The sequence below is a fragment of the Rhamphochromis longiceps genome, linkage group LG12, assembly GCF_057381845.1.
Source record: "Rhamphochromis longiceps isolate RC_006_pf linkage group LG12, R_longiceps_female_GT1.1, whole genome shotgun sequence".
Lineage (NCBI taxonomy): Eukaryota > Metazoa > Chordata > Actinopteri > Cichliformes > Cichlidae > Rhamphochromis > Rhamphochromis longiceps.
Window position 1 is genome coordinate 44,109,879 of NC_140568.1, and position 27,627 is coordinate 44,137,505.

The 27,627-nt window shown below is 42.0% G+C and overlaps 1 long non-coding RNA gene across 1 annotated transcript; it reads left to right on the forward strand.

Annotated features, from left to right (window-relative positions):
- Positions 1–5,601: 5,601 nt before the first annotated feature.
- On the forward strand, positions 5,602–14,739 carry LOC146658079 (uncharacterized). Its single transcript, XR_014914225.1, has 3 exons — positions 5,602–5,727; positions 14,233–14,351; positions 14,508–14,739. It is a non-coding gene; the product is annotated as an uncharacterized LOC146658079 (long non-coding RNA).
- Positions 14,740–27,627: the final 12,888 nt, after the last annotated feature.

Below are 27,627 nucleotides of genomic sequence, written 5' to 3' on the forward strand. Positions count from 1 at the left end.
CAGGAGACCACCCGGTCGCTACATTTAAGTCATCTCACTAAAATGCAAAGCTCATCGTCTGCCTCATTTAACGATTACATCCCTTTGGGAAAGAGAGAGGAGCGGCACAGAGCAGAAGGTGAAAGTGCAAGCTGAGGGAAAGAAGGAATCATCTCTTTTTCGGTGCTGAAGGCACCACGAGATGCTCTCTATAAGACGTAATGATCACTAATTAATGATCATGAAACTAAACTCACGTCCAGTTCATCATGTTTATAAAGCTGGGCAAACCTGCAGTCAGCTGAGACCGAAGAAGTCTCTGAGTGACGAAACGTTTCTCCCACTGAAAACACAAACATCCAGATCTCTATAAGACACCATACACAATAACAAACAGATAATGTGCTTATATGACATGAAAAAGCAACCAGAAATATAATGCTCTGCTTTGCAGTGCGCAGATTAAGACGATTTGTATGTAAAGGTTGAAGAGGAGAAAGTGGAGACTCACTGACGTAGGACCCTGGAGCGTCTTCAACACACTTGATTGGCTAAACAAATACTTTGATATAGGCAGACTGAACACACACACACACAGAGTTATCATCCTCTGCATTAACACTGCAGACGGCTCAGAGAAATGACAAAGGCACACCCCGATGGCAGCAGACTCCTCCAAGCAGATAACTGCGCATGAGGAAAATGAATGAAATGAAACTTTAGTTTGAGCCGGTCATCATTAAGGATGTCAGGTGTGCACTAACACCATAATCATGATCACACACTAGTGTGTTCTTTTACTCCAACTTCAAACTGTGATCACTCAGTGGTGTTCAGATTCGTGTCACGATCCTTCCATTTCTTCCAGGCTCCTGTGCTCCTCTGTCTCTGTCACCCTGTTTTTCAGTGTAAGATATTTGTCTGACTAAACATTTTGTTTAATCCGGGTGGACTGGACTCTACTCATCTTATTTAACTCAACAGGAAGTGTGTGTGCAGGAAGAAGCTGCTGTGTTCTGGTCTACTGTAGAACAAGGAGGATTTGCAACATTTTACAGTTGGTTGCATAGTCAACACTGACCATGTGTCCTATGCACATCTATGGTACTCTGCCACATCCCAGAATGCAAAGAATAGGAAGGCAGACTTAATGCATACACCTGGCAACTGGCTCAGATCACAAACGAGTTGTTCTACAGTTCCTCCAGAGGCTCTTGGTGCAGTTGTTTTGCTCCACACAAAGTGCGACTACTGTGTTTGCACCAAGCTGGAAAACTAACCAGTTTGATTTAAAACGGACTAAACTACGTGCAGTCCTTCTGAAGAAGGCAGATGTTTAGTGTCTCGGTCAACGGCACTCGAAGCTGGTGACATTTCTGGTTACAGGGTGTCAAACCAAAATGCACAGATGAGATTTTGTGCACCAAACAGCCTGCAGCCAGCTGAAACCGAAGCACATTTAGGGGTGATCCAAACGCTCTCTTTCATCTGAGATTTTACACAGCCAGGGACATTTTCTCAACAAGAAATTGTGAAACAATAAAGCGAGGCGATAAACGTTATTAGGCCGTTTACTGGACGAACTTCGTGGATGTTGATGAAAGCGGCGAGGATCGGGATGAAGAGCGAGCGGGATCCTTGCATCCACTTGCATCACCAGTACTTCTGGAGAGTCTCTCCTTTGTTACAAGCTGTCCAAGTGAAGCGTGACGGGACTTGAAACGTTTAACCGACCTCTTTAAACCAGGAACCCTTTTAGGGTCGCTCCAAGCCGTTACACATGCTTTGCTTTTCTCATCAGCCGGGTCGATTTGTAGGAAGTTGCTGGCTTTGTCGTTCTCCCCGGACCTGTATTATTCTTTGCCCTTTTCCAAACAATACCACAATACATCCTGATGTAATGTAAAAATGGCTCAAATTGGGCCATTAAAGTGCTCCTACCTCAGTTTAAACTCTCTGTCACTGAAGGTAAAGCTCAATACTTAGCAGTAATGGTGAAAGAATGTGGATAGGCCCAGTTTAAATGGAGCCATCAGCATGGCATGGCGAGAAGGGGAAAAGGAAAGGGCTTTTTATGATTTCCTTTGAAAAATTTATTCCAATTTATAAGGGGTCCTGCAAGGGTGTCGTATACAGTTCCCCCTCTCGATACTAAATCTTTCAGGCAGAAGCTTTTAAAACTTCAAATGCAGCTAGATCTGCTTACACATGTCATGCTATAGCCTATATAGTCCCCTTTCCTGTTCAGGCTCAAATGTGTGTTTCATGGATGTGAGAGTTTTTTTCCAGCGAGAAAATAGAAGAGCAGCCCACAGTAAAACGCTGCACATGTCGTCTGGCTTTCCCATCAATCCCGTGGACACGGCTCAGGTGGCTTCACAACGGTTAAATCCTCAAATCACTTAAGGATGCTACACGATGAGTCTGGTCATCGTCAGTGTTGGTATTTTAGCAGGCCGTGGTTAGGCGAGGTGCAGAGACAAACTGATAATGAGTTAAATAGGATGCAGATTAAACTGGAATCATATGTTTAGATCAAATCCAGCGTTTCTCACATAAAGACTTTATAACGGTACAGATAACAGCCCACCGCATAACGACTTCATTTATTTATCTACTGTAATCCATGTGAAAGAACTACACCACCCACACCTGAGCAGTGACTCACTGCTAGCTCCGCCCTTTCCCGCCTCACATTAAGGGGTCGTCTGTATCATTTAGCTGCCTCTCCAGAGAGGAAAGGTTGTGGTTGGACGGACTTTATTTTCTCCATCTTGGGCTGCAGCTGCCAAAAGTCCTTCTCGTTCTGCCCTGGAGATCTGCAGATCAGGTGGAGATGTGGTCGCAGCAGATGGCTGCGTCTCCCTGAGCCTGATGATGCCGGAGGTTTTCTCTTTCAGTCAAGAGTCCTTCGATGGAGGCGACTGTTGTTGTGATCAGGTGCAATATAAATAAAGCTCAATTAAAGTGAACCTGCTGCACGCTGGAGGGCTGTCCTCACAAACGTGCGGTCAAAGGCGGTGGCGTTGGTCACCTCGCAGGATGAGGCTGAATTTCTGCAGCCAAAGTGCTCAAATCTTATTGGTCAGCAGCAGTGTTGGTCAAGTTACTTGAAAAAAGTAATCAGCAACTAATTACTGATTACTTCCCCAAAAAAGTAATCCCGTTACTTTACTGATTACTTATTTTCAAAAGTAATTACTTAGTTACTTAGTTACTTTTTAAAAACACGATTTACAACCTGAATAGGTGATAAAGTGATAGATCTTTCAGCCCAATTCTACTTTTTCTGCATAATCCATCATACAAAATGTAATCAAATGGAAAAGTCTCTTTTTTTAACTTGTTTTATTAGTTTTAATCTTTTAACTTTATGCATCAAGCAAAAATGTAATTATATGCAACATTCTCTGACTGGAAGAAATTAGTTTAACATTTAAACCTATTTTCTGCACATTCCAGCACATAAAATAAAATATTTTTTGTGTTTACACTCACTCTTTCAAATAGATGCAAGTAAAACACAGCAGAAAATAAATAAAGTCAAAGACTCAGCGGTCCTGTTGCTCTATTTTCACCTGTAAAGCAGGAGCAGGGTAGGCGGAGGGTTACCCTGGTGCAGGTGTGCCGCGGTCAGTTGAAGAATCCGCGAGTTTCTCTGAGTTTCCCATTACGTCGTAGCTACTCGGTGCTTGTTGGAAGTTTAGGGGTTTTTTCGCTGTAAAAAGAAGTTTTCTTCCCACGCACAGCGGACACTAATGTTTTTGTCACTTTTTATGGAATCAAACTCAAAGTAAGGTCAGTACTTCCACGCTTTAAACGCTGCACGCTCATACTCTCTCCCACAATCGATATATGATCCACTGTTGATCTGCACACAGCTGTTGTCACTAACGTCGCACTCGCTTACGTCACTGTCATGAGACATTCTCGCAAAAAATCACGGTTTTACTAACGCAGTAACGCAGCGTTCCTACGGGAAAGTAACAGTAATCTAATTACCGTTTTGGCAATAGTAATCCCTTACTTTACTCGTTACTTGAAAAAAGTAATCAGATTACGCGTTACTGCCCATCTCTGGTCAGCAGTATTTGGAGTCATGCATTCCTCACCGACTGACCTATATTTACAGAGATTAAATGAATGTTTGTCCTCCCGTTTGAAACAACCCTGTAATCCTGACACAAAAGGACGAAGTCCTCATTAGCATGGCCAACTCTTGAGTCTCACCTGGATGCTTTCACTGTTTTACTTTACTCAGATTTAGTTCAATTTAAGCATCAGCCACCATTAGGACAAGACTATTGTTTGACAGTCTTCTCCACAGAGATGCACTGATATATATATATATATATATATATATATATAGAGCGTGGTATAAGCCACCAAGTAACCACTGTGGGCCTCTCTTATGACTAGTACGAACTTTCAGACCAAAAAAAAAACTCTCACAGATCGAATCCAGAATAAACAGGACAAGAGGGTCAATATCAGTAAAAGATGTTCAACAATTTATTAACATGACAAGACACCAAAGTTTTGAGAAAAAGAAAAAAACCTAAAACATCGCTACAACAAAAAAAAAAAAAAAATAGTAGCGGTGCAACCTTGCCAGCAACGAAGCTATCACCTGAGGGTTTGTTCCTCCTTGGCGGTCCCAGGTGCTCGTCACTCTAAAAGAGACAAATCCACCTCAAACATAAAAAGGCCCAACCGAACACTTATAGCATGCACTAAGTGCTAGTTCAGGCAATAGACGGTGGTAATATAAAAGCACTCTTAATAAACCTTAATCACGGCAAATCCACACACAGAGCACCACTAAAAAAATCCTCATCCCCCCGAGGTATGAGCCCCACTCAGGGATTGCACGTTGCCCGCTTAGTATTGCACCAACCCAATAAAAATAAACAAAACCCGAAATAAAACAACAAAAATAATTAAAAACGGTGACCTGCTAAAACCAACAAAACACAACCATACAGAGAAGGAGGAAAAAAAACAGTGACAAGTTCGCATGTGCAGCCTGACCTACAGGAGGGAATACAATATAAGTTAAATTATAATGCATAATAGACTTTTTTTCCCTTTTTTAAAATGTCAGATATATTAAATTAACATACCTCGAGTAGGCAACTGTATTTGCTGCACACCTGATTTGTCTTGGCCTTTTCTTCCACAGAAATCACTACTAAAACATAAATTATAATAAACATCAAATACATTTCAACAAAATTTAAAAAAAAAGGACACTAAAAGACAAACAGCCTATACCTTGAACCTCATCTATAGAGGTTTAAAACCACAGTTTGCGTCGTAGGCGATTAAACTTCTCGGCTCTTCACCTACTCACGCATCCATTACTCACAGCCGCTTGTCAGTGGGAATCATCAGCACCTGTTACTACGCCCTCTTTTATGCCCTCCATTGAGTCCCCTGGGTCCTAAAGCCTTCCCCATTACATATATATAGATATATATATTTAATTTTTAATCAATTTTATCAACTTTGCTGTCTGTGTGGAGCGCTCAGTGGATCTGCGTTCGACTACTCCGCCTAGGCTGCACTGTCGAGTGCAGATTCACTGAGCGCTCCACACAGACAGTATAGTCAGAAGGAAGAGCGCAGGGCAAGCTAGCAAGACAGAAGCTAAGCTCGCTGCAACATGGCAAATTGAACCTCCCCCACCCTCATTCAGATCTGGTGTTTGGAACTATTTTGGTTTTCATGTGAGGTATGACCCTGAAGGTAAGCGCGTCATGGACTAAAGTAAAACAGGATGTTGGATGTACCACGCAATGCTCAATTGGTGGGAACTAGTGTGTTAGCGCAGTTAGCTCGTTAAGGTGTTGACCCCGTCCAGCTCCACGCACGGGGCGATCCACGGTAGCTCGTTAACGGAGATTTGCCGTGTTGTGGCGTTAACGTCATTTCAGATTAACGCTGACAGCACTAGTGGGAACACAACGAATATGACTGCACATTTACTCCAACATCATCCTAGTGCAAAGACAAGTGGAAGCAGACAAAAACAACAAGCAGCATGCTACAAACTTTACCCGAGTCATTTAGACAGCCGTTAGCACAGGATTCTCCTTATGGGGACCTGATATGTTTAATATGCTGCTGAGAATATAGCCCAGAAGAAGCGTATAGTAGAGCTTTTATTTTGAAAGAGCCATTTCTCTGTAATAAACTCTCTTTTCCAAAGATGAGTGATTCCTCAATCATATTTATTATTTTATTACTTTGTTTCAGCAACATTAAATTTAAAAACTGTACTTTTGAGTTAAAATATATATTTATAATTTTAATAAATGACAAATTAAAAAAGCATGAACTTTTTTTGTATCGAAGAAATATTGAACTGTGACACCAAAGTATCGAACCGAACCGTGAATTTTGTGTATCGTTGCACCCCTAATAGACATATATAGATAGCTAGATATGTATATACAGTGGGGCAAAAAAGTATTTAGTCAGCCACCGATTGTGCAAGTTCCCCCACCTAAAATGATGACAGAGGTCAGTAATTTGCACCAGAGGTACACTTCAACTGTGAGAGACAGAATGTGAAAAAAAAAAAAAAAAAAAAAAAAAATCCATGAATCCACATGGTAGGATTTGTAAAGAATTTATTGGTAAATCAGGGTGGAAAATAAGTATTTGGTCAATAACAAAAATACAACTCAATACTTTGTAACATAACCTTTGTTGGCAATAACAGAGGTCAAACGTTTACTATAGGTCTTTACCAGGTTTGCACACACAGTAGCTGGTATTTTGGCCCATTCCTCCATGCAGATCTTCTCGAGAGCAGTGATGTTTTGGGGCTGTCGCCGAGCAACGCGGACTTTCAACTCCCGCCACAGATTTTCTATGGGGTTGAGGTCTGGAGACTGGCTAGGCCACTCCAGGACACGTCTGGCACTGCGGGATTTGATTCCCTGCCATTGTAGTGTGTTACTGATGGTGACCTTTGTTACTTTGGTCCCAGCTCTCTGCAGGTCATTCACCAGGTTCCCCCGTGTGGTTCTGGGATCTTTGCTCACCGTTCTCATGATCATTTTGACCCCACGGGATGAGATCTTGCGTGGAGCCCCAGATCGAGGGAGATTATCAGTGGTCTTGTATGTCTTCCATTTTCTGATGATTGCTCCCACAGTTGATTTCTTCACACCAAGCTGCTTGCCTATTGTAGATTCACTCTTCCCAGTCTGGTGCAGGTCTACAATACTTTTCCTGGTGTCCTTCGAAAGCTCTTTGGTCTCGGCCATGGCGGAGTTTGGAGTCTGACTGTTTGAGGCTGTAGACAGGTGTCTTTTATACAGATGATGAGTTCAAACAGGTGCCATTCATACAGGTAACGAGTGGGGGACAGAAAAGCTTCTTACAGAAGACGTTACAGGTCTGTGAGAGCCAGAGATTTTCCTTGTTTGAGGTGACCAAATACTTATTTTCCACCCTGATTTACGAATAAATTCTTTACAAATCCTACCATGTGGATTCATGGATTTTTTTTTTTCACATTCTGTCTCTCACAGTTGAAGTGTACCTCTGGTGCAAATTACTGACCTCTGTCATCATTTTAGGTGGGGGAACTTGCACAATCGGTGGCTGACTAAATACTTTTTTGCCCCACTATAGATATCTATATATATAGATATAGATATAGATAGATATATAGATATATTTATATATCTATATATATATATCTATATATATATGTCTTGTTTTTAACTATTATGATAGAACAGATCCATAAAGAGTCAGAGTCAGCTAATCCTGCTTTCACTTTGGTTCACTTTGGTTGTGCATTTGGTTAAATATTTCTGGCACTGACAGTCGCTGCTCAAGCATGACAACCTGCAACTACTTTGAAATTAAAAAACCTCATTTTCATGCACCGTATAGAAATCAACTTATTGCATTTGTTCACATGCATATTGTTTTTAATAGGAGCTTTTGTTTGACATACAAAACTGTTCTCTACCAACATGTTGGAAATTCAGTAAATCCAAAATGCTCTGTGGAGAATCAGTAGTAATAGCTCCCTTATGCAGTTTCCGTTGCAGCATTTGCTACTGTAGAAAATATTAATACTGTTATAGCTCATTCCTAATCCAGGTAAATCTTCCTGGTTCCATGTTGGGAGTCTTTATTGCACTGACGGGGATTTTGCAGGTTGTGGTCAGATCAAATTAATTCTTTTTTCATATCAAGTGCTCATACATGAAGCCTGCAGCTGTTGTGAATGTGCAGTAGAAGCAGGACATGGCTGTAGAGCCGAGCTCAGCTCACCTGTGCTCCAGGGGGGAAAGTGGGGAGTAAGGTAATGGTTATAGAGGAGCAAATCTGAATGACGAAATCAGAGCTCCCGCCTGCTCTGCTTCTCAGCCTCAAACTGCTGCAACGCAGCAAGGATGCTAAATGATATTAAACATTTCTAGTCTCGTATAACGTTGGAAACATGCAAAGTACTGAAAAGCACAACAGGTGCAGATACACAAAGATAAGAAAATGGGGCTGAGACGATAACTCGAGTAATTCGAGTAGTAATAATGTTCATTTAGATTCTTCACGTCAAAGCTTCGCCTCATAATGGGACTGCTGTAACGGTTAGCATTGTTGAAAAATGAGCCGCCCCTGTTATGGATGTGCAGCATTAACAAAGCTGGATACGGTGGAGTTAGTCAGCTTCTCAGCCACTTTCTCCCGGCTACTGTTCGACAATACATATAAGTCCCCAAGACCTCGGGAGCACGATAGGAGAAAATATCTATCATATGGGACTGTTTCCAGTTTTTAATTTCTATCACTCGCTCGTTCGTCTTCATTTGCAGTCTAGTGTTAAAGTACCAAAACATTTTCAAGTTTGCATTGTTACAGTGTCTAACTTGTTTTTTCTGCATCCAGAGGCACATGTTTTTCCAAATGGCTTAAAACTGCAGTTCAGTCACTTTGGTGCTTTTCTCAGATCAGAATGAAAATTCTCAAAACCATTAGTGCAACCTCCACAACATTTAGTCATTTGTGCACATCATAGTAGCAATGTCTCCTTCCTCTGAACATGTATCAGTTGCTTTCATACAATTCTCTGCCATCGACAACATTATCATTTGCTTATGTCAATCAAAATGAACTCTACTTTTAGATGCTGAATAGTCGTTCCCAATAAAACTATTAGTCTTCATTTCATTGCTAAAGTCATTACATACAAAATTGGTGAATTAGTTTTCAAATGCTGTCAAGCAAATGTTATACATTTTTTAAATTATTTTTCCAATCCGGCCCCCTGGACACTTGGGAATGAATGAATGAACTGAAGACTTTTAACTGTATTTTTAGTTTTATGCCTTTGATTCTGCTGATAAAGACCTCCCATGTGGCCGTTCATGCTACAACATAATTAAGTAAAAGTACTGAATGTAACACTTCACACTTAGATTTTTAAAGAAAAGCAATACAGTGAAATTATGACTTGGCCGTGCAGACAATAAAGGTCCCAACAATGATACTCCCATCTTCTCAGCTAAATGGTAAATATCCCGATGAGCAGCGATGGAGGAGAAGGCCTTCATAGGCAGCCAGCACTAGGAAACATTTAAGTTGGACCTGGTCTGTGGGGGTGGGCCAGTCCTCAATGGTGTGGACTTTTTCTCCAAAGTGCTGATGCCTTAATGATGCAACTTGTGGCCCAGAGTCTCCACCTCCCTTCTCACTCACTCTTCAGGCCTGCAGCTGTCACTCTCTCCATCAGCTGTCTCAGGGCATCCAGAGCAGCAGCAAAGATGCTCCCATGCACCAGACGTTCGTCCAGGTAGACAAGAAACCGCTGTCATAGGACACCAGCCAGCACACTGTCCATAAGACTCTCAAAGGTGGTGGAGGAATTGCTCAGGACCCTGAACTGCCATAGTCCCCCTGTCTTTGGTCTGTACTCAGGGGACAATTGCACCTGCCAGTATCCACTTGGCAGGTCAAGGGTGGAGAACGAGGAGGATCCTGCTACCAAGTCGAGGGGCTTGGTAGCAGGATGCTTCATGAAACCACATTAGTTCTTACTGCAGTGGTGAAACACTTAGTTTGGCCATAGTTCATGTTGAAACTTAAATCTACTGGAACCTTCTTTGGGCTCAGATTCAGCCAAATGCATCAAAGCTAAAATATTTAATCTCTGCAACAATGATCTCTGACATATTGCTAAAAAACGGTGTGAAGAAGTAGAATATGATCAGCTTAAGACAGGAAGAGCCTGCTACAGTCAATTTATTGCAGAACTTGTCACAAGATATTAAAGAGTCTAATTTTATGTGTTTATAATTTCAACCGCATAATTCACGAGTATCTACTACACTTTTTCTTGCTTTCCAGCGCTGACTTTTTGCACTAAAGTGGCTTGTTTCACATGGAGGATGAACAGAGGGGGAAACTAAGGCCAAGTTTAAGATAAATGAGGATTATTTTGAACTGAGAATCATGCAAAGCTGTTATAGTCCAAGAATAAAAGTGTAGCGTGCCAAATTACAATATTAATGTCCACATTATGAAAGTTAATGTTCACTTTCTCACATTACTCATTTAATACGCTGCATGTCAGATGTAAGATCTGAGGACAATGACGTGGATTTTTGTAACAAGAAGTTTTATACTATTCTATTTTAAAGCAACATGAACTTTGTAGAATCAGAAACGAGTCAAAATGACTGATTTCACTTAAATTGTAAGAACATTCAATAGTTGCAGCCCAATGAGAAGCTGATGTTTGTCTCCTGGACTCTTCTGATCCACTCTAGGAGATGGTGAATTATCAAGCATTTAACATGTATTTTTTCCCTCCACGGGCTCTCTGTGTTGTTTTACATAAATGGCCCATATGAGACCTGGAAGCAGGCGCAGCAGAGGCTTCAGCTGTCGACACGTTCCTCTCGGGCCCAAAGGAAGTGGATATTTTTCCTGGTTTGTTCTACATTTGGGTCGCTCTTCACGCCGTGGAGAACAAGTAAAAGCAGAGCTGCCCTCCACCACAGCAGCAGGTTTCTGACAGACGCTACCTGAGAAGTTTAGGACTTTGGGAAATTGTTCCACTTCCAAAACCACAAGAGTCATTAGTGTCACACATATATACTGTTACATTCTGAATATAATACACTCCCATGAATGGGAGCAATAAGCACCACCAAAGAAATGTGGCCCGAATAGGGTTTTTTTCCCTGGTCGTAGCAGGGGCGTAAATCTCTCCCTCCATCAATGTAACGTGCAGAGCCGAGCTAAAAGGTGAGCAGCTGAGTAGCACATGTTCAAAGACCTCCTGCAGTCTCCCAAAGACCTTCTTGATAGATTTCCTGCAGGTGGAGCAGTTTAATGTGTGCACCCACTTGCACAAATTTACAGTATATGATATTTCAGAGAGCGGGCGTAAACCTGATGTTTACCTCGACCTCTGCGCTTGTTCAGCTCCGCCGTTTTCCTCGTTTTCTGTCGTTTCATCTCCGTGCATCCGCTGTTCATTTTTGCAGGTGTGACATAAGTTTCCACTCAAAGGGAATGGCTCTGGTTCTCCTGGAAAATGACTCCGGTCAAAGTTGTCACAAGGCATCGTGTCCTTTTTCCTACCGCTGAGAATATTTTAGGCCTCATTGAGTCTTAATAATGAGTTCTGCAGAATGAATCCACATCACACCGCCTTGTTAAACGCCACAATATTCAGGAAACTGCAGATCGTGTTTCAGTGTTAGCATTCTGTGGTGATTATTTAATGCAGTGCTGAGATGGTACGTCTGTGCTGTGTGGGGGCTTCGTCAGAAACAGGCAGCAGGGAGCGCTCCGGCTTTTTAGTCACACAAGTTTAATATGTTAGTGACTTTATGTGAACTAAAGACGAGTGAAACACAATTATATTTGAGCATTTCTATTTGATTTAGTTCTTTATTATTCTAGTTTTTTGTGACATTTACTTCTTGTGATATTTGAGTCTTCGGGGATGATTTTCGGGGATTGTGACATCTTATGTTCCACTTCATGTCAAATATGATGGGACGAGTTGTTTGTTGGTTTGCATCGTCTTCTTTCGGTGTCTCCTGCATCCAAAATGTTTTGTACCATATTTAAAACGCTACGTCCAGATGAACAGAATCAACCTTTGGAGATGTACTATTATAGTTTTTTAAAAGAAACTATAAATATATGAAAGTCTGATGAGGACCAACCACAGAATAACCATTCATATGTGTTACTAGTAATAGTAATTCTGTCACAGTTAATGAGGCAATCGTGTGGAGATGAGAGGAGTTTGGACCCAAGTGCAGACGCTGACGATGGAGTTTTAATTTACAGCAAAATGCAAACAAGACCAGAGCAGAACAGGGACTTCTAAGAAAAACCTAAACTGGGAGAAACTAACAAAAGAATATGAAGAACAAAGAAAACTGTGAACGAGGAGCCTGAGACATGAACACTGAGGAGGAAATGCAGAAGGAGAGACGTAGGGCTTAAATACACAAGTAAGAAAACGAGAGGATGGGGAACAGCGAGAACACAGCTGGGACGAATGTGACACAAGGAGACACGGAGAAACAAAACTCAGGACACTGAGGACACAGACTGTCAAAGTAAAACGGGAACGACAGACATGGAGACGCAGACTAGACATAACATGGAACACAGGGAGGTACAAACCCTGAAGACGAGAAATCAGAAGATACTGAAGGACTTCAGGAGCTGGAAATACAGAGACAAAAAGCAAGAAACTACCGATGATAAATCATTAACAAAATTAAAGATCAATAATGATGCAAACACAAAACACTGGGTCACTGACCCAGGACAGTGACAAATGTGTATTTAACAGCAGTAATATTTGATTTTTAACAGTACTGATGTGTTTTTTTAAATTTTTTGATATTAACACTTTTACTTGAGTTAAACAGTAAACTTTAAATAAAATATTCTGAGATGATTTTGCAGAATCTTCTTGTATCAGAAGAATTCTTCACTATTCCACCTTCATGTGCTCTTATTCACACACATGCTCTGTATTTAACTGTGTCATTATTAGGTATTATTAGGTGTCATTATTAAACCAAAGGTAACTATTTAACTAATCACTGCTAATGATTTCTTCTTTAATGCAACACTTTCAAAGTCCTTCAGAGTGATGTGAGCATCACAACATTTTGAGGCAGAAACAAGGCTCCTCTCTCCCCTCGTGTACAGTAAGGCTATACTTTGGCCTGTGACATGTGTGATTTGCACTGGACAGTATGATATACCATCCCAGTGAAACTGAAAGCAGCTCCGCAGCGATCCTGATCAAAGGCGGCTTCACCGTCTCTCCCAAAGATAGACTTACAGGTGATGTATTGGATGAGTCAACTGTCCAAATTTTGCTTCAGAGGTGGTATCCCCCCTCTGTCACGCAGGCTCCCCATAAAACACTTTCATGTAAGTCAGTAAAAAAAGAGAAAAGTCCTGTGAAAATGTAAAGATGGCTTCATGAACAGGGGTTTTATTTTTCATCTACAGGCTTTAGATTTCATTTCAGAGCCTCGTTCAGTGTCTCTTACACTGGCAAAAAGTCAAAGTGTGGTATCACTGGCAGAAATTCCCAATGCACACATCCAATAATTCATTTTCACGAGCGGTGAAGTGCAGGATCTGTAGCTGGACAAACACGCTACGACTTCCTGTTTTCATCCCATAACAGCACTTTTTATTGTCTATGTGACACAGCGCTGTACTGGTGCACAAATATATTCAGAAGAGTCGGCAGACTTACAGCATATCTGTTTAGTCTGATTGTTGTCACATTCTTATCTCGTGGCCTCACTCTTACTAGGAATAGACGGCACTCCATGGCTGGAAGGGTTTTATACGAATGAGAATGTTGGAATTAGTAGAATAAATGTAATCTAATCTGGATTCATTCTGGATCATTCTTCAGAAAACATCTCAACGATTGAACGTTAAATGGAAAAAAAACTGATGCTGCAGCAGTTTTCCTTTTAAGACATCACAAAGCATTTTCCATGCAAATAGGCTGCGTTTACATCTGCTCAAATGAGGTCACCCTGACGAACGCAGTGCCGGTGCAAACACAGACGTGTGCATTAAATCAGGCGGGAGGCCGTTCACAAGCCTGTAGCGATCAGATTAGCTCATGGATAAAACAAAACTAAACAAATACAGTTAAATTCTTCTTTGCAATAATCTCCACCTCTTTGCTTTGTCCGGCTCGGCCTCTGTTCTTTACAGAAACATCAACATCCGCCTGTAAACGGTCACGTTGCAACATATGAAGAGGTAATGTTGCTGTTTGAAACACGTTCGCCGGGCGGGGCTGATTCCTCCTTCCTAACTACCAACCATCTCCTGTAAGAAGATAAAGTTACTTTTAATCAATTAAACCTCAGCTTTTCAGCTTTTATAAGAAGTTTAATAAAGGAGACGTTCACAGGTTCGAGGAGATGTGACAATGACCTCTCTGCACTGAATCATATCTGTTATTAACCTCTGTCTCTCTTCCACAGCATGTCTTTATCCTGTCTTCCTTCTCTCACCCCAACCAATCACAGCAGATGGCCCCGCCCCTCCCTGAGCCTGGTTCTGCCGGAGGTTTCTTCCTGTTAAAAGGGAGTTTTTCCTTCCCACTGTCACCAAAGTGCTGCTCATAGGGGGTCATATGATTGTTGGGTTTTTCTCTGTGTGTATTAATGTAGGCTCTACCTTACAATGTAAAGCGCCTTGAGGTGACTGTTGTTGTGATTTGGTGCTGTGTAAATAAAACTGAATTAATTAGCTCACTACTGTCAATAAAATGCTCATTTCTGTTATTCAAGCTGACAAACTCATAGGTGCCACGTAGCAGTGCTTTCTCCTAGAAATAATGTTTGAGGTGTAAACAACTAAACTGCAACAGCAAATATGTTTTGAAGGAAACACAAAGCGGGTGACATCTGTCAACATGAGGGCGAGAGGCTGTTAATCAACGTGTTTGGCAATTTGCAAAGACAGTGAAATGTCATCGTCTGTTTCAAAACAAAAATATTTCCCAACCTGAACTAAAACGTGTTTGTTGCCTAAACCAAAGCATAAATGTGACTCTTGATGTGTGAACCAGCGTCCATGCCAAACAACACACCTCGTGCCAGCACTAGACGCACTTTCACGGTGCTGCATGATTCAGGAATTTAAAAAAAATGGCCTTAAGCATAATTCACTCCACACATAGTTTATAAATGATGGTAGTCGGTGATGTGATGCTAATTTAATGGGCGGGGTTATGTTTGCCTCACAGAATTTAATTTAATGATGGAGTTTGAGAAGTTTTTAAGTAGTGGGCACTGTGAAGGGAGAAAACCCAACAGGTTTGAAATGAGTCCCAGGACTGTAAATGAAGCAACAAAATGAATAAAAATCACCTTTCAATTAATTCTCTGAATAACAGGAAGACATGAAGACAGTCATCTGTCTTTTATTTGACAGAGGACTCAAAGGAAAGCCATGCAAACACATTTTCTTTAAATAAAGTTTAGAGCTGCCGCTCATGATCATCGAAGCCAGCAGTGTTATAAACACAGTATAAAGGTCATGTTTCTGTATGAGATCATAGATCAGAAAAAGAAACTCCCGGTTTTCACAGAAAGTTTTGCAGCAAACAGATTCTTCAGATGTCAGATAAGAAAAAACCAACGAAAGCAAAATGATAAACAGGTCAATCAGACAAGAAGCATCGAAGTCGGACTTCAGTCTGTCCGTCCGGGAGCGACAGCATAAACAGCCTCTTCAAACAGCCGGGCAGATAAGAAATGGAAACCAGTTTCTTCACACTGTATTGTGCAGGAAACAAAATGTGGTGATGTGTAAACAGAGAATAGCACAGGCGCTGTTGGCTAAACAGCACCAAAGTGTCACAATGCAAACAGGTTATATCAGACCAAGGTTAAAACGTCGCCCTGCGCCTTCAGGTGTCAGCAGCTTTTGACTTTGTAGAGCTTAGTTGGGTAAAATTCAGTGAAAAACAGGAGAACAGGAACTCCAAGGAAAAAGAAAACAGGGCGAAGTGAGTGAATCCTGGGATCACATGTGAGCAGAAAAGCAGCCTGACTGTACTCGCTCAGTGTGTTCTGTTTGCAACTGAAATACATGATAAATACACACCTGCACGCCCATATAAGTGACTTTACGTTGTTAGGTATTGTGTACTGAACGCCTTCTGCTCAGGTTGACATTAGACCGAGCTCGAAGGTCATGTCGTAAACGTCAAATCGATCTGCGTGCTCCAAATAGAAAATCTGAGGACATTAGTTTAGTTTCTGAGGACATCATTAAAATATTAATATCATTTAGATCTCAGCTGCAAATCTTTCAAGTCTCCACTTTACATCCTTTTAATTTACAGACCCTCCAACAGCAGCTAGTTTACCTCTATATGTGCACAATGGAGTCAATACAAGCAAAAAGTTCAGCAGCTCCACTCAAAAGTAACCTGGTGGAGCCCAAAGGTACCGGGAACAGGAGGAACAGGGGGGGCGTCAGGTTCCACAGGACGCACCAGCAGGCCTGATTTAAATATCGCCGCGTTGCATCCACACAAACATCAGAATTTCAGCTAAACGCTTTCTACAACCACCAAACAGCTAAAACAACAAATGCCTCACCCTTCACTGCTTCAACTTATTAAACTGTTTTAACATATCTGATGAATTACTGACTATCATTAGTGCTCTGTAATATTCCAAGTATATATAGGGCCAGTATTTCTAATATCAGTGTTGTTACTGATACTCTGAACCTATAAAGGCAGCTTGTGTATGTTAGAGCAGTGCATGATTAATGCGATGAGTCATCATCATTTTGCAACTCTGTGATTTTAACTTACTTATTAGTCAATGCAACAAAACACACCGTTCAGCTTGTCGGGTATTTTGAAACTTGGTGTTTTGGAGACCTGGGATGTAAATGTGCTCATCTCTGAAGCACTTTGGCTCAACTGCTGTTGTTTACTTTTCCTATAAATAAATAGATTTGACAGTGAAAACAAAAAGGTTCAGACATTTTTCATAGCGCGTGTTTCAGGCTGCATGCTGGTGGTTAGCATGTTTCTCGTGCCGGGTTCTTTCTGCGTGGAGCGTGTTCTCCACATGTTTGCATGGGTTCTCTCGGGTACTTTCTCCCACAGTCTAAAGACAAAGAGTTAGTGAGGTTAGGTTAATTGGTAAATCTGAATCGCCCATAAGTGCGAATGGTTGTTTGTGTCTGTGCTGGCCCTGTGACAGACTGGCGCACCGTAGCACGCACTGTAAATATGTTAGCAGCCGTCACCTCTCCATCTTCAGCCCCTTCATGAAGCGTCTTCTTATAAAAGCTGAAAACTAAAGTTAAAGTTGCACATTGAAGCCAAAACCAAGACACTGTTTAAGTTGATTAAAAGTGAATTTTATGGTTTCTGTAGATGCTGACTTTTTTTGAGTGTTGGATCAAAACTTCATCTGTAGCTGAAAGAAGCTACATCTTTGTATTGATGAAGTGAGCGACATCTCTGTGTGGCTTCAGTACCAACTCTTACATATGAAGTGTCATGTTTTATAAATTGATTTTGTTGCTGATTTAAAGAACAAAATAGCCTCAAACATAACATCAAACCCTTGTTTGTTGCCATCCTACATAAACAGCACATCTAATCCTGAGTTGGCTGTAAACATTTCCAGTAGTTGTACCTACAGCACGACTGAAGCAATGTACCCATCTGTAATGGTAAACGTTTATCTATTGCTCAAACCTGGAGTACCATCAGGGTATTATTTGGAAAAGGATGTGGAGGATATTTGATCTTATGTTATAAAAGAACGTGTGAATGCCACAGCTGAAAGCACCCATCACGAATCAGGGAAGCGGAACAAAAAAGTTTGGGATGATCAGACATTTTATTCCTAACAAGACACAGAAACATGAAAAAGCTGGCAGGTGAATAAAATGACTCCACAGTAAATAAACTCAGTCTGTATGTGTGCTGTGTGTGTTCATGAATGGCATTTATGCTGAACTGTGGACATGCTGAGGATTAACTGGTAGTGATGCAAAGCACTGCAGAGATTTTGCAGAGACATAAAACAGCAGATTAAAAGTACTCGACAAATTTTCTTCTACAGATGGTTAAAAAACAAAAACAGTGTTTTTAAAGTGAGGACAGTTTTCTGCTGTCACTCAGATCCATCAGCCAAGTCGTCCTTGCATAACTGTTTGTAAAAAACAATAATGTAGTGATATCATCAGTTTCACAATATCTCAACAGCAGATGTGTCACCACACCATCGTGACCAAACGTTGGTCTTCCTGACAGAAACTGACACGTTTTTTCCGAGAGGAGAGAACTGTGGGGTTGTCCCTCAGCACCGTCGTCCTTCGCACTGTAAGGGAGGCCGCCGGCGTTTAGCGAGTGAATGTGAAAGGATGAAAGAGTCACTTAAAAAGAACCCACTGTGCTGTGTGATGAATCTCACACACGGCACAATGAGGACTGAAACGCTGTCGCCCAAGTGAAGACGCACGGGGAACAGGAAGGATGCAGGAGAGGAAACCGGTCCTGTTTCTGTCACGCATTGTCTTTAGTTAGTTATGAGAATGAGTCCAGTCAGCCTGCAAAAACTGAATCCTTCAAACTAAAGTTAATCTTTTTTTGTGTGTTTTAAATGAGATGACACATGAGAGACTGACCTCTGCGTGTGTTAGGACATCCAGGACACACATGTCAGCTGTGATCTCAGTAACAACTGCGATGAGTCATTACAAACATTGTCATACCCCGTGCTTCGATATTTCTTATTCACTTCGGTGGAAACAGTAACTGCAGTATAATATTAATAGTAACATTCAAACCCTCCTGTCACACACGAGCACCGTCGGCTCCTCCAGACGAGCCGGCTTTGATGGACCAGTAAAAATGTCCCACTTTGTCCATGCAGACACAGGAAGTTCCAGTCTGGAGTTTTAATTGCTGGTTTGAGGACAGATTATTAAATCCATCTTTGACTGTGGAAATACAAACTGCAAAGACATCTGTGTGCAGGAGAGGCATCTGTGTGCTAAGGTGCCGTGTAGATGAAAGCAAGCTGCAAATAAAGTGAAAAGACAATGAGCTGATTTTCTTTAAGGGAAAAAACAGAAACACAAATGCATAAAAATAAAATGTATATATAATGTTTGTTAAATCAAAATAGCAAAAAGTGTCAAACAGGATTATTGTAAGCAGAAGCTTCATGTTTAAACACCGAGTCCGTGTGAAGACTTCTAACACATCAGACTGTGGATTAGTTTTAGTTTATAAACAAATGATTTCCCACGTTTTTCTCTCATCTTTATGTAAGAAGCACGTTTGTCAGTATGATTCATAACAAAGGAAGGAGAAACTGAATCTCACCCACTTGTATCACTTGTGTCCTCGTTCTCAGTCACCGGCGTTTAGTCCATTGTGATTTTCTGCTTTGCATCTTGTTTTCTTACTGTTTCAAATCTCCAGCTTAACATGGTCGTGTCTGCACTGATTAGTGTGAACCTTTCACTTTCTGTTCAGCTTCACCGTCGCAGATTTCTGCTTTGACTCGTTCTATGAGGCATTTTGTAAAAACCTTTTAAACTGTCCTAAAACCAAATGGCTTATTTGCCAAATAAATCACTGTGATCCTGGAACAACAGAAGGATCACAGATACTTATATAAATAAAGGACGTTGCTGTTGTGCAGCATACGTAAAAATACAAAGTCGATGCAAATATTCAAATGTTAAAACGTGAACAGGCTGTGATGTCATAATTGTTCCTAATGCAAATGTGTCAAACTGAGCTTAAGGTGACCTCGGAGAAATGCTCCTCCTTCTGCAGCCGGGTTAGAAAACAACGCCGCGTCAGAGGCCTCGTATTTAAAATTGTGCAGCAGCGATGCTGAAGACGGACCTGATGGATTACACGTCTCTAACTTTTCATTTCTTTAACATCTGCTTATCTGGTCACATATCAGGGGTTTCAATGACACTCATTTTCTTGCTATAATTGTGTGTTCTGCTGGGACATTTGGGGCGTGGGCATGCCTCTGCATCATATTTTGACATGTGCATGAAGGGTTAGCCCACCTTAGTCCTGAGCATGTGCCCGGGTATGAAGGAAAGCCACGATCTGTGGAGCTCTGATGTCATCGTTCAACATGTTAAATCGTGTTTATTCGATCATTTTATTTGAAGTTCAGGAGGGATTCACCCCGTACTCATACATTATACATCTTTAAATGCCTGCTTGTCACACTCCGATCTGCACGGCAACATTGCTAAGCTCTATGCTGAGCTTCCAGTTGCCGATGCCATGAACTCCACCTCCTTGCATCCGTCATCTTACATCACGGTTTCCTACACCCTGTAGCTGCCATTCTCCCCAGTGTTGAACCCATTCTGCATCCTTGCCGTGCCTTCGCATGCATATGAAATTAAGTGACATCCCATTCTTAATCCACAGGGTTTAATACTATGTTGGCCCTTTTCAGGATTTCTAATAACTGTATCTCTTCTCGGGGAGGTTTTCCACAAAGTTTAGGAATATTTATGGGAATTTGTGACCCATCTTCCAGAAGAACATTTGTGAGACAGACACTGATGGTGGTCTCACAGTCTCCCCTCTAATTCATCCCAAAGGTGTCCTATCAGGTTGAGGTCAGGACTCAGTGCAGGCCAGTCAAGTTCTTCTACTCCAAACTCTCTCATTCATGTCTTTGTGGACCTTGCATTGTGCAGTGGTGTGCATTCATGCTGGAACAGGAAAGGGCGTTCCCCAAACTGTTCCCAAAATGCTGAGAGCATGAAATTGTCCTAAATGTCTCGGTATGCTGAAGCATTAAGATCCAACTTCTGAAAAACAGCCCACGACATAATCATACAAACACCTCTAAACTTGATACTCGGCCCATTACAGTCAGACCATGCTGGATCATGTCCTCACAGTACCTCGCTGAATGAGGCTGTTGTACCATCATGGTTCCAGACTGGTACCACCACCAGTGCCTTTGAAAAAACACACACACACTGACATGTCTTAATGATTAGCACCTTGTAGCATTCACTCTCATCATGATGAAGTGCTCTGAGAGGCTGGTATAGGACCTCCAGCTTGTTTACCACCAAAACACTGAGGCTACTTGACTTTCCTCTCCAACGGGGTGAGAGCCAGCGTGTCCCCTCACTGAGCAGCTGGTCCCCTCAGGGCTGTGTCCACAGGCGGTCTCACCTGGTTCCTTGAAACTGCATCCCTTGCAAAGAGAGAATAGCAGTGTTTGTACTCCTGTGTGGGATAAGGAAAGCACACATCTGCCCTCCCATCCTCATCACTTTCTAGAGAGGCAGCATGTTGAGCAGCTGCATCTCTGTGTGGTTTGGTCAGTGCAAAGCTTTGGAGGGAATGATGAGTGCTTGCTCCAACGCGGAGGTTTTATTGCAGTGGTGCAAAGCTAAAGCATTAAGCATTAAAAAGTCCCTTTAAATTTTAAATGTTCCCTAACAGATGAAGCTCTAATCCTAACAAACTTTAATTGAATAAATATTCATCTGTAACCCGACAGGTGAAAACAAAAACTAAAAGTATGAATGTAAATCAGTGACGTTGGTTAGGGTGAGCAACTGGTTTCGTGTAACTGCAATGGAAACGTTTAAGCTTGAGCTTTTAGACATTTTCAGTTTCAAAATGTTTCTGACAGCTTGAAATGTGAAACCTATCAAATTTGTTATGATCTAATAATAAATCCCTGATGTCGAGCGATTGATATTTCTGATTGATTACAGAAGTCCAATATAAAATAACATCTGAGATTTTCTTAGAGACGTAAACTTCTGCAGATGAATAATTCCTGTTATGTGCTTTGACATCGAATGTCTGAATGAGGAAAATGAAACATGAGTCGGGGTAAGAAAAGCAGCCTGTGGGCCGGTTAGCTCCACATCATAGTAGCTAAAGGTTTAGGTTAGCCCTCACTCTGGAAATAAAAAACTTCTCATCTCAGGATTAACAAACTCCTTAAATCCCTGTGCAAACATCCGATGGATGCAGTACAACAGGCCCAGTCCACAGAGGCCACCTCTCAGGAGTCGAAGGATCCATTACCCCAACTGCTGTTTTGATGACGCAAGGATCCTGTCATGCAGGTGGTTTTAATGTTTTGGCTGGGTCTAAAGAGTGTCACATTACATAATGCACACTTTAACACTGTGGGTCTTAAATATAAATGAGGGCAGAAAAGCAGTGGATTTAAACTTGAACGTGTCATCCTCGGTCCCTGGACTTTATTGTGGTCCCTATTTTTATCGCAGCGTGTGTTGTTGTCAACCACACGTTTAATACACAGTGTTTGGTTGTGTTTTTCACATTGTCTCCGATCGTGTGGTGCAGAGGTTGTCTAAAGCTGTTGTGTTACCCTTGTGTGGACGTAGCCCAAGAGAGAATTTAACGTCAAAACCAAGTAAAAGCTGGTTGGAGCTCATATCCAGCCCTCGAGAAAACAATGCTGAGACAGTCCAGCACTGTGCACACGGGGCACAGGTGTGGCTACAACTCTGAAACAATGTGAGTACTTCAGAATAAACCAGGCGCTGCACAGAGTACACAGAGTTCATGAGGGTCATTGCAAAATAAATCTACTCCCTGTGGGAGCCTTGTGGTGAACAAGGCTGTGTAAAATGTGAGTCATTGTTCTTTAACTCAGCAGTGTTAAATAAAACACCTCGTGCTAAACATGGACACATTGTTTGCCTGCGGGGTGGGTGTGTGCATTTGAATACACTCTTATAGTCCTATGCAAATCGGAACATTTAAGTGTTAACCTTGGCAATCGCGGTGTTTACTCTAGTTACCATGAGCCAGGTGCGGTGGCCATTTATCACTGCAGAATTACAGCTGCACCATCTGCACCGACCTCCGCGTGCAGCGTCACTCACGGACTCTCTCATTCACGCCACAGCGACACAGTGCAGCGAATCACACCGGAGGAGCTGCAGAAGGCAGCAAAAACAACGAGCCGACAGAAATAACAGCTGTAAAGGTGTACAGAGCCCGGCGACAGCGCATTGCTCGGGATTATAGTATTTTCTTCTGGTGACAATGCAACACAACCCATGTTTCCATAGCATTTACATGAATGTTTAGACTGGCAAATTCCCTGTAGACGCTGAGCAGGTGGAGAAGATGTCATTGTTCCTACAAGTCACCAAATAAACAGCTTTTCTTGAATAAAGAGAAATGAATAAGAAACAACGTCTTAAAAGAACAGCAATGACATGAATGGTTCATTAATGGACCAATGTGGGGGTTTTTTCAAATCCAGCAAAAACTAGTGTCTTAAATGTTGTGAAAGAAGCTTGTTTTTGTCTCAGGATTCACCTTTCTGAACATGTGCTGCTCAAAGATTTACAACTATTTGAATAAACTTGCAAATGTGGCTATCAGCTGGATTTGAAGTGACTGAATTTGCCTTTCTCCTTGATCCTTGCGTCAATGTTTCAAAATGACTCCAGAGAACACGAGTCAAACTTTTACATTGCTTCGACTTGCAAATTCATTCTGTGGAAACAATTAGTCCTGAGGCGAACAGAATAAAGACGGTGAAAAATTGTTGTACACGAAGCGAAGGCGTGCGGCGCGCTCGCTCCCTCTGTGCAGGCTGAAGAGGGGCTGATTGTTTTATGGGCCCAGGGGAGAAGCTCTGTTTGCTTTCGGGCACACGTTAACAGTTCATTTGTTTTTCTAGAGCTCCAAATGTCAGTTTGTGGTGCATCGTTTTCCCTAATGTGAGCAGGGTGACCTGTGCAGCAAGTACAGGTGCCAGCTGGAGAAATAATTGGTTCCTACCCTCAGGAGGTAACAGCTTGCACTACAATGCATCATTGTTGGGCTGTAGTGGACACAGTCTGCAGATTTAAATATGTAATGATCGGCTGCTTAAACGGCACAAATTATTTCAGTGACACTACACAGCTGTGTGTTGTTTCTCATTCCCCACATATCGAGTACTGTGTCGTGGTTTACTTTGCTGGACGGTATTCGGCTCTTCTTTTCAGTTTGTTTTTTAGAAGAACACGTTTAAAGTTGTCCTGCTTACCACTGCCTTGCAGTTTTACTTTGTATTAAGTGAAATCAACAGGAAACAGGAAAAGTTTTGACCAGCTTAATTTCTGATGCCGTCTTTTTCTAGATATCCAGAGAATCGTCCATCCTACCCGTCTCTTGTTCTGTCTCCCGTTGCCCCGTCGTGGTCAATGCCTGGCCCTCTCCGAGCTCGGCTCTACTGGACGGTTCGTCCTGTTAAAGGGAGTTTTTCTTCCCACTGTCGCCGAGCGCTTGCTCATAGGGGGTCGTATCATTGTTGGGGTATACTGTTGTGAATTGGTGCTATGTGAATAAACCTGAGATAAATAAGGCAACAAGTGAAGTTTCAGCTTTTTGGCAGAATCTTGATGCTAACTTTACAGCCTCGTTTCAGTTGGTCCATCCAGGCAAAAGCAGCTTTGCTGAATGGGAAAAATGCACAGATGTGGACAGATGATAAACTACGTGTGTGTGTGATTATCATCGTTCTTCCCCAGTGTTCCTTCTGTCTCTGCGTTTAGTTGATATCTTTTTCCTGTTTTACTTTGACTGTTAGCGTTGTCTTCCTTTGAGTTTCACTTCTACCCTCGCGACTGTGTTGACAAACAAAGGTTTGTCTCGCCTCAGACCTCACAGTCCCCACTGAGCCTTCAGTGTGGACGCAATCATCACGAGCATGTTTAAACTGTTGTTTAGTTTAAATTTATTTCCTCACAGGGTTCAAAGTATAAATACACACCCAAATATATACATACACTCCCACTAATATTGGTTAAATGGTACTTTAGCACTTTGATCAGATACTGATGGTAATTCTGGATGAAGACTTGACTCCAACTGGAATTATTCATTTAAATTGGATGGTTTGTCGACATGGACTCGGCATTTAAGTTTTCAGTAGGGTTGAGGTCAGGAAAGATCATTCCAGAAGCTTAATGTGAGCCCGCTTTATTTATTCCAATAAATAAAGCAGTTCTGACATGTGTTTGAGATCATTGTCCTGCTGGAACATCCAGTTGTGTCCAAGTTTCAACGTCTGTTGATCAGAGGAGAAAAGTTTGGAGATTATTCTCTTTCTTCATTATACTGTCCATTTTTTGCACTGGCAGCAAACCAGCCCCCGTCATAAATTCAAACTTGTGTGTCAGAAGAAAAACTCAAAGAAATCACTAAAGGCCCAAAATTTGTGTGACATTGACACTCATCGTGAGCGTATGTGAGCTGCAGTGATGTCCTTCCACTTATTTCCTGTTCACGGTTGTTTCCAGTGTCGTCTGTAAAACGTTGATTCCTGCAGGATAATGTGAGGTTTGAATTTCACATCCTGTTAGGCACAAGTGGAACATCTCACCACCATGAACGCTCAGACATGCCACTGCACACTGGAAATGTCATATATTTTATTTTATTGTGATATCTCGAAAAAGAAAATAATGCTGGGGTTTCCTTGTCTTGCACCTCCGTTTATAAGGACTGAGAACCCTGCGCTATTGTCAGGGCGGATTCTTTACGTGGATACATCTTTGCAGCCTTTTTTGTCACTGGTACTGCAAAACTATCATAATTGTGTGTGTGTGTGTGTGTGTGTGTGTGTGTGTGTGTGTGTGTGTGTGTGTGTGTGTGTGTGTGTGTGTGTGTGCAGGACTTTCCCAGCCTCCTTAAGCTATGAACCGCCAGCATGTTGCCCCCATTGGCCCCCGGGCCTGTCAGCTTCGACAACATGGTAATTAAGTGGGAGCTACTTGTCAAAAGCTGCAAGGCTACACATTTCTTATTGGATTACAAGGTGGTGGGAAGGAATGCAGGAACTGGCCGGCGTTCCTCTCCCTGCTGCTGGTACAGGAGGAGGGAAAAAACATGGGTGGAATGAATAGAGAGCCTACCCTTCCCTTCACGCCCGCTGATCGCTAATGCAAAATAAGGCATGTGCCATTTATTTCAAGAGTCAAAATAACCCACCGTGTGATTTTTCTGGGAATGTGTGGGTGTGTGGGAGGGTTGAGTTTGTGGTGCTTAATAGATTCTTAATGTGCAAAAGATTATCAGATGGGCTAAGAGTTGCTGCCGTGACAATGGCAACAGTGGGACGGATGGCTTGGTTTAACACCTGGAGAAGGGTTCGCCGGTGTGTGCTTGTGTGTGGGTGTGTGTGTGTCTGTCATGGATTGAGCCGACGCAGGCGGTGATAAAGCAATAAACCCGGCGCACAGTCACTGACAGGGCAGCCAAATGCTATATGGGCAGCAGAGGAGAAGAATGGAGCTGTTGTATCATAGCAGGGGAACTCCGTACAACACCATCCCTCCGTTTTATTTTCACCTTTTGGACTTTTGTTTCAATATTTCTGACTCACTGCTACAGTCCAGGCTGCTGTCATGGTCTCTAGTTTACACACACAAATCCAGCCTATCAGATGCGTCTCTGCCCCCATACTGGCAACCGCACAACATAATGACTTCAGAATAAGGACACCATCTGCATTTTCTATAAGCCTTTTTTACTGTATAGAGGTGCAGCAAAACTGCACCAAAAGCATAATTAATTTGGTGGGTGCATTGTTAAATTATCAGCTACCATTAATAAGCTTTGATAATGAGCTGCATTTATAAACTGTGCAGGTGCAAAATTAGCATATTCAGTGCAAAGTAAAGCATGAAAAAAGCTGTTTGCACAATGAAGTGCTCAGGAAGTTTTCACATAATTACAAATGTGCAAAAGGCACCAACAAACTGTGCAAAGAGTTTCCTGTTTATTTCTGCTGGACATCCTAACATGGTCGTCTGTGGGGACTGAGGGACTGAGATTTCCTCTTGATGGAAACCAAATGCTCCCAACTAAAACTACAGAGACACACCCTTTAAAAAAAAGTATCCTCACATTAGCTCAGTGTGGTCATTTGGGTTTTTGTGAATCCCCAAAATTAAACAACAGTCAGCAAAGGAGAACATTATTGTCAGAGAAAATATACTTCATCATGCTTTAGTCAGAGCGGCGATGCTTAGTTTTTTATACATATACCTGAATGTGAGTAATGAATGTGTGAGCACTGAAGTGCAGCCATATGTTTAACGTGGACATTCGACTGTATGAGCAACAAATGCATTCAGTGACCTCTGCTCTGCTGTTTGCCTTGAAACAAGAGCCATGAAAGACTGAATTCCCAGAGGTGTGTGTGTGTGTGTGTGTGTGTGTGTGTGTGTGTGTGTGTGTGTGTGTGTGTGTGTGTGTGTGTGTGTGTGTGTGTGTCTGTTCATGCTGTGATGAAGGAGAGAGACTGAAGTCTCTAAATGGTAAACGACACCTGTGTACGCCAAACAAAATGCTACTGTGTGAACTACAACTGCTGATAAGGGGGAGGGTGGAGGGGTGAGGGGCGCCGGGAGGGGACCCCAGGGGAGCGACTTAACAAACCAGTTCTCTCTGCTGACATGCTAAATCGCACACTTTGGGAATGAGACTGTGAGGACTTCAGCAGATACTTATCAGTGGCGGTTAGTGCAGACAAACACTGTCACCTTCTGCAGAGCACACACACA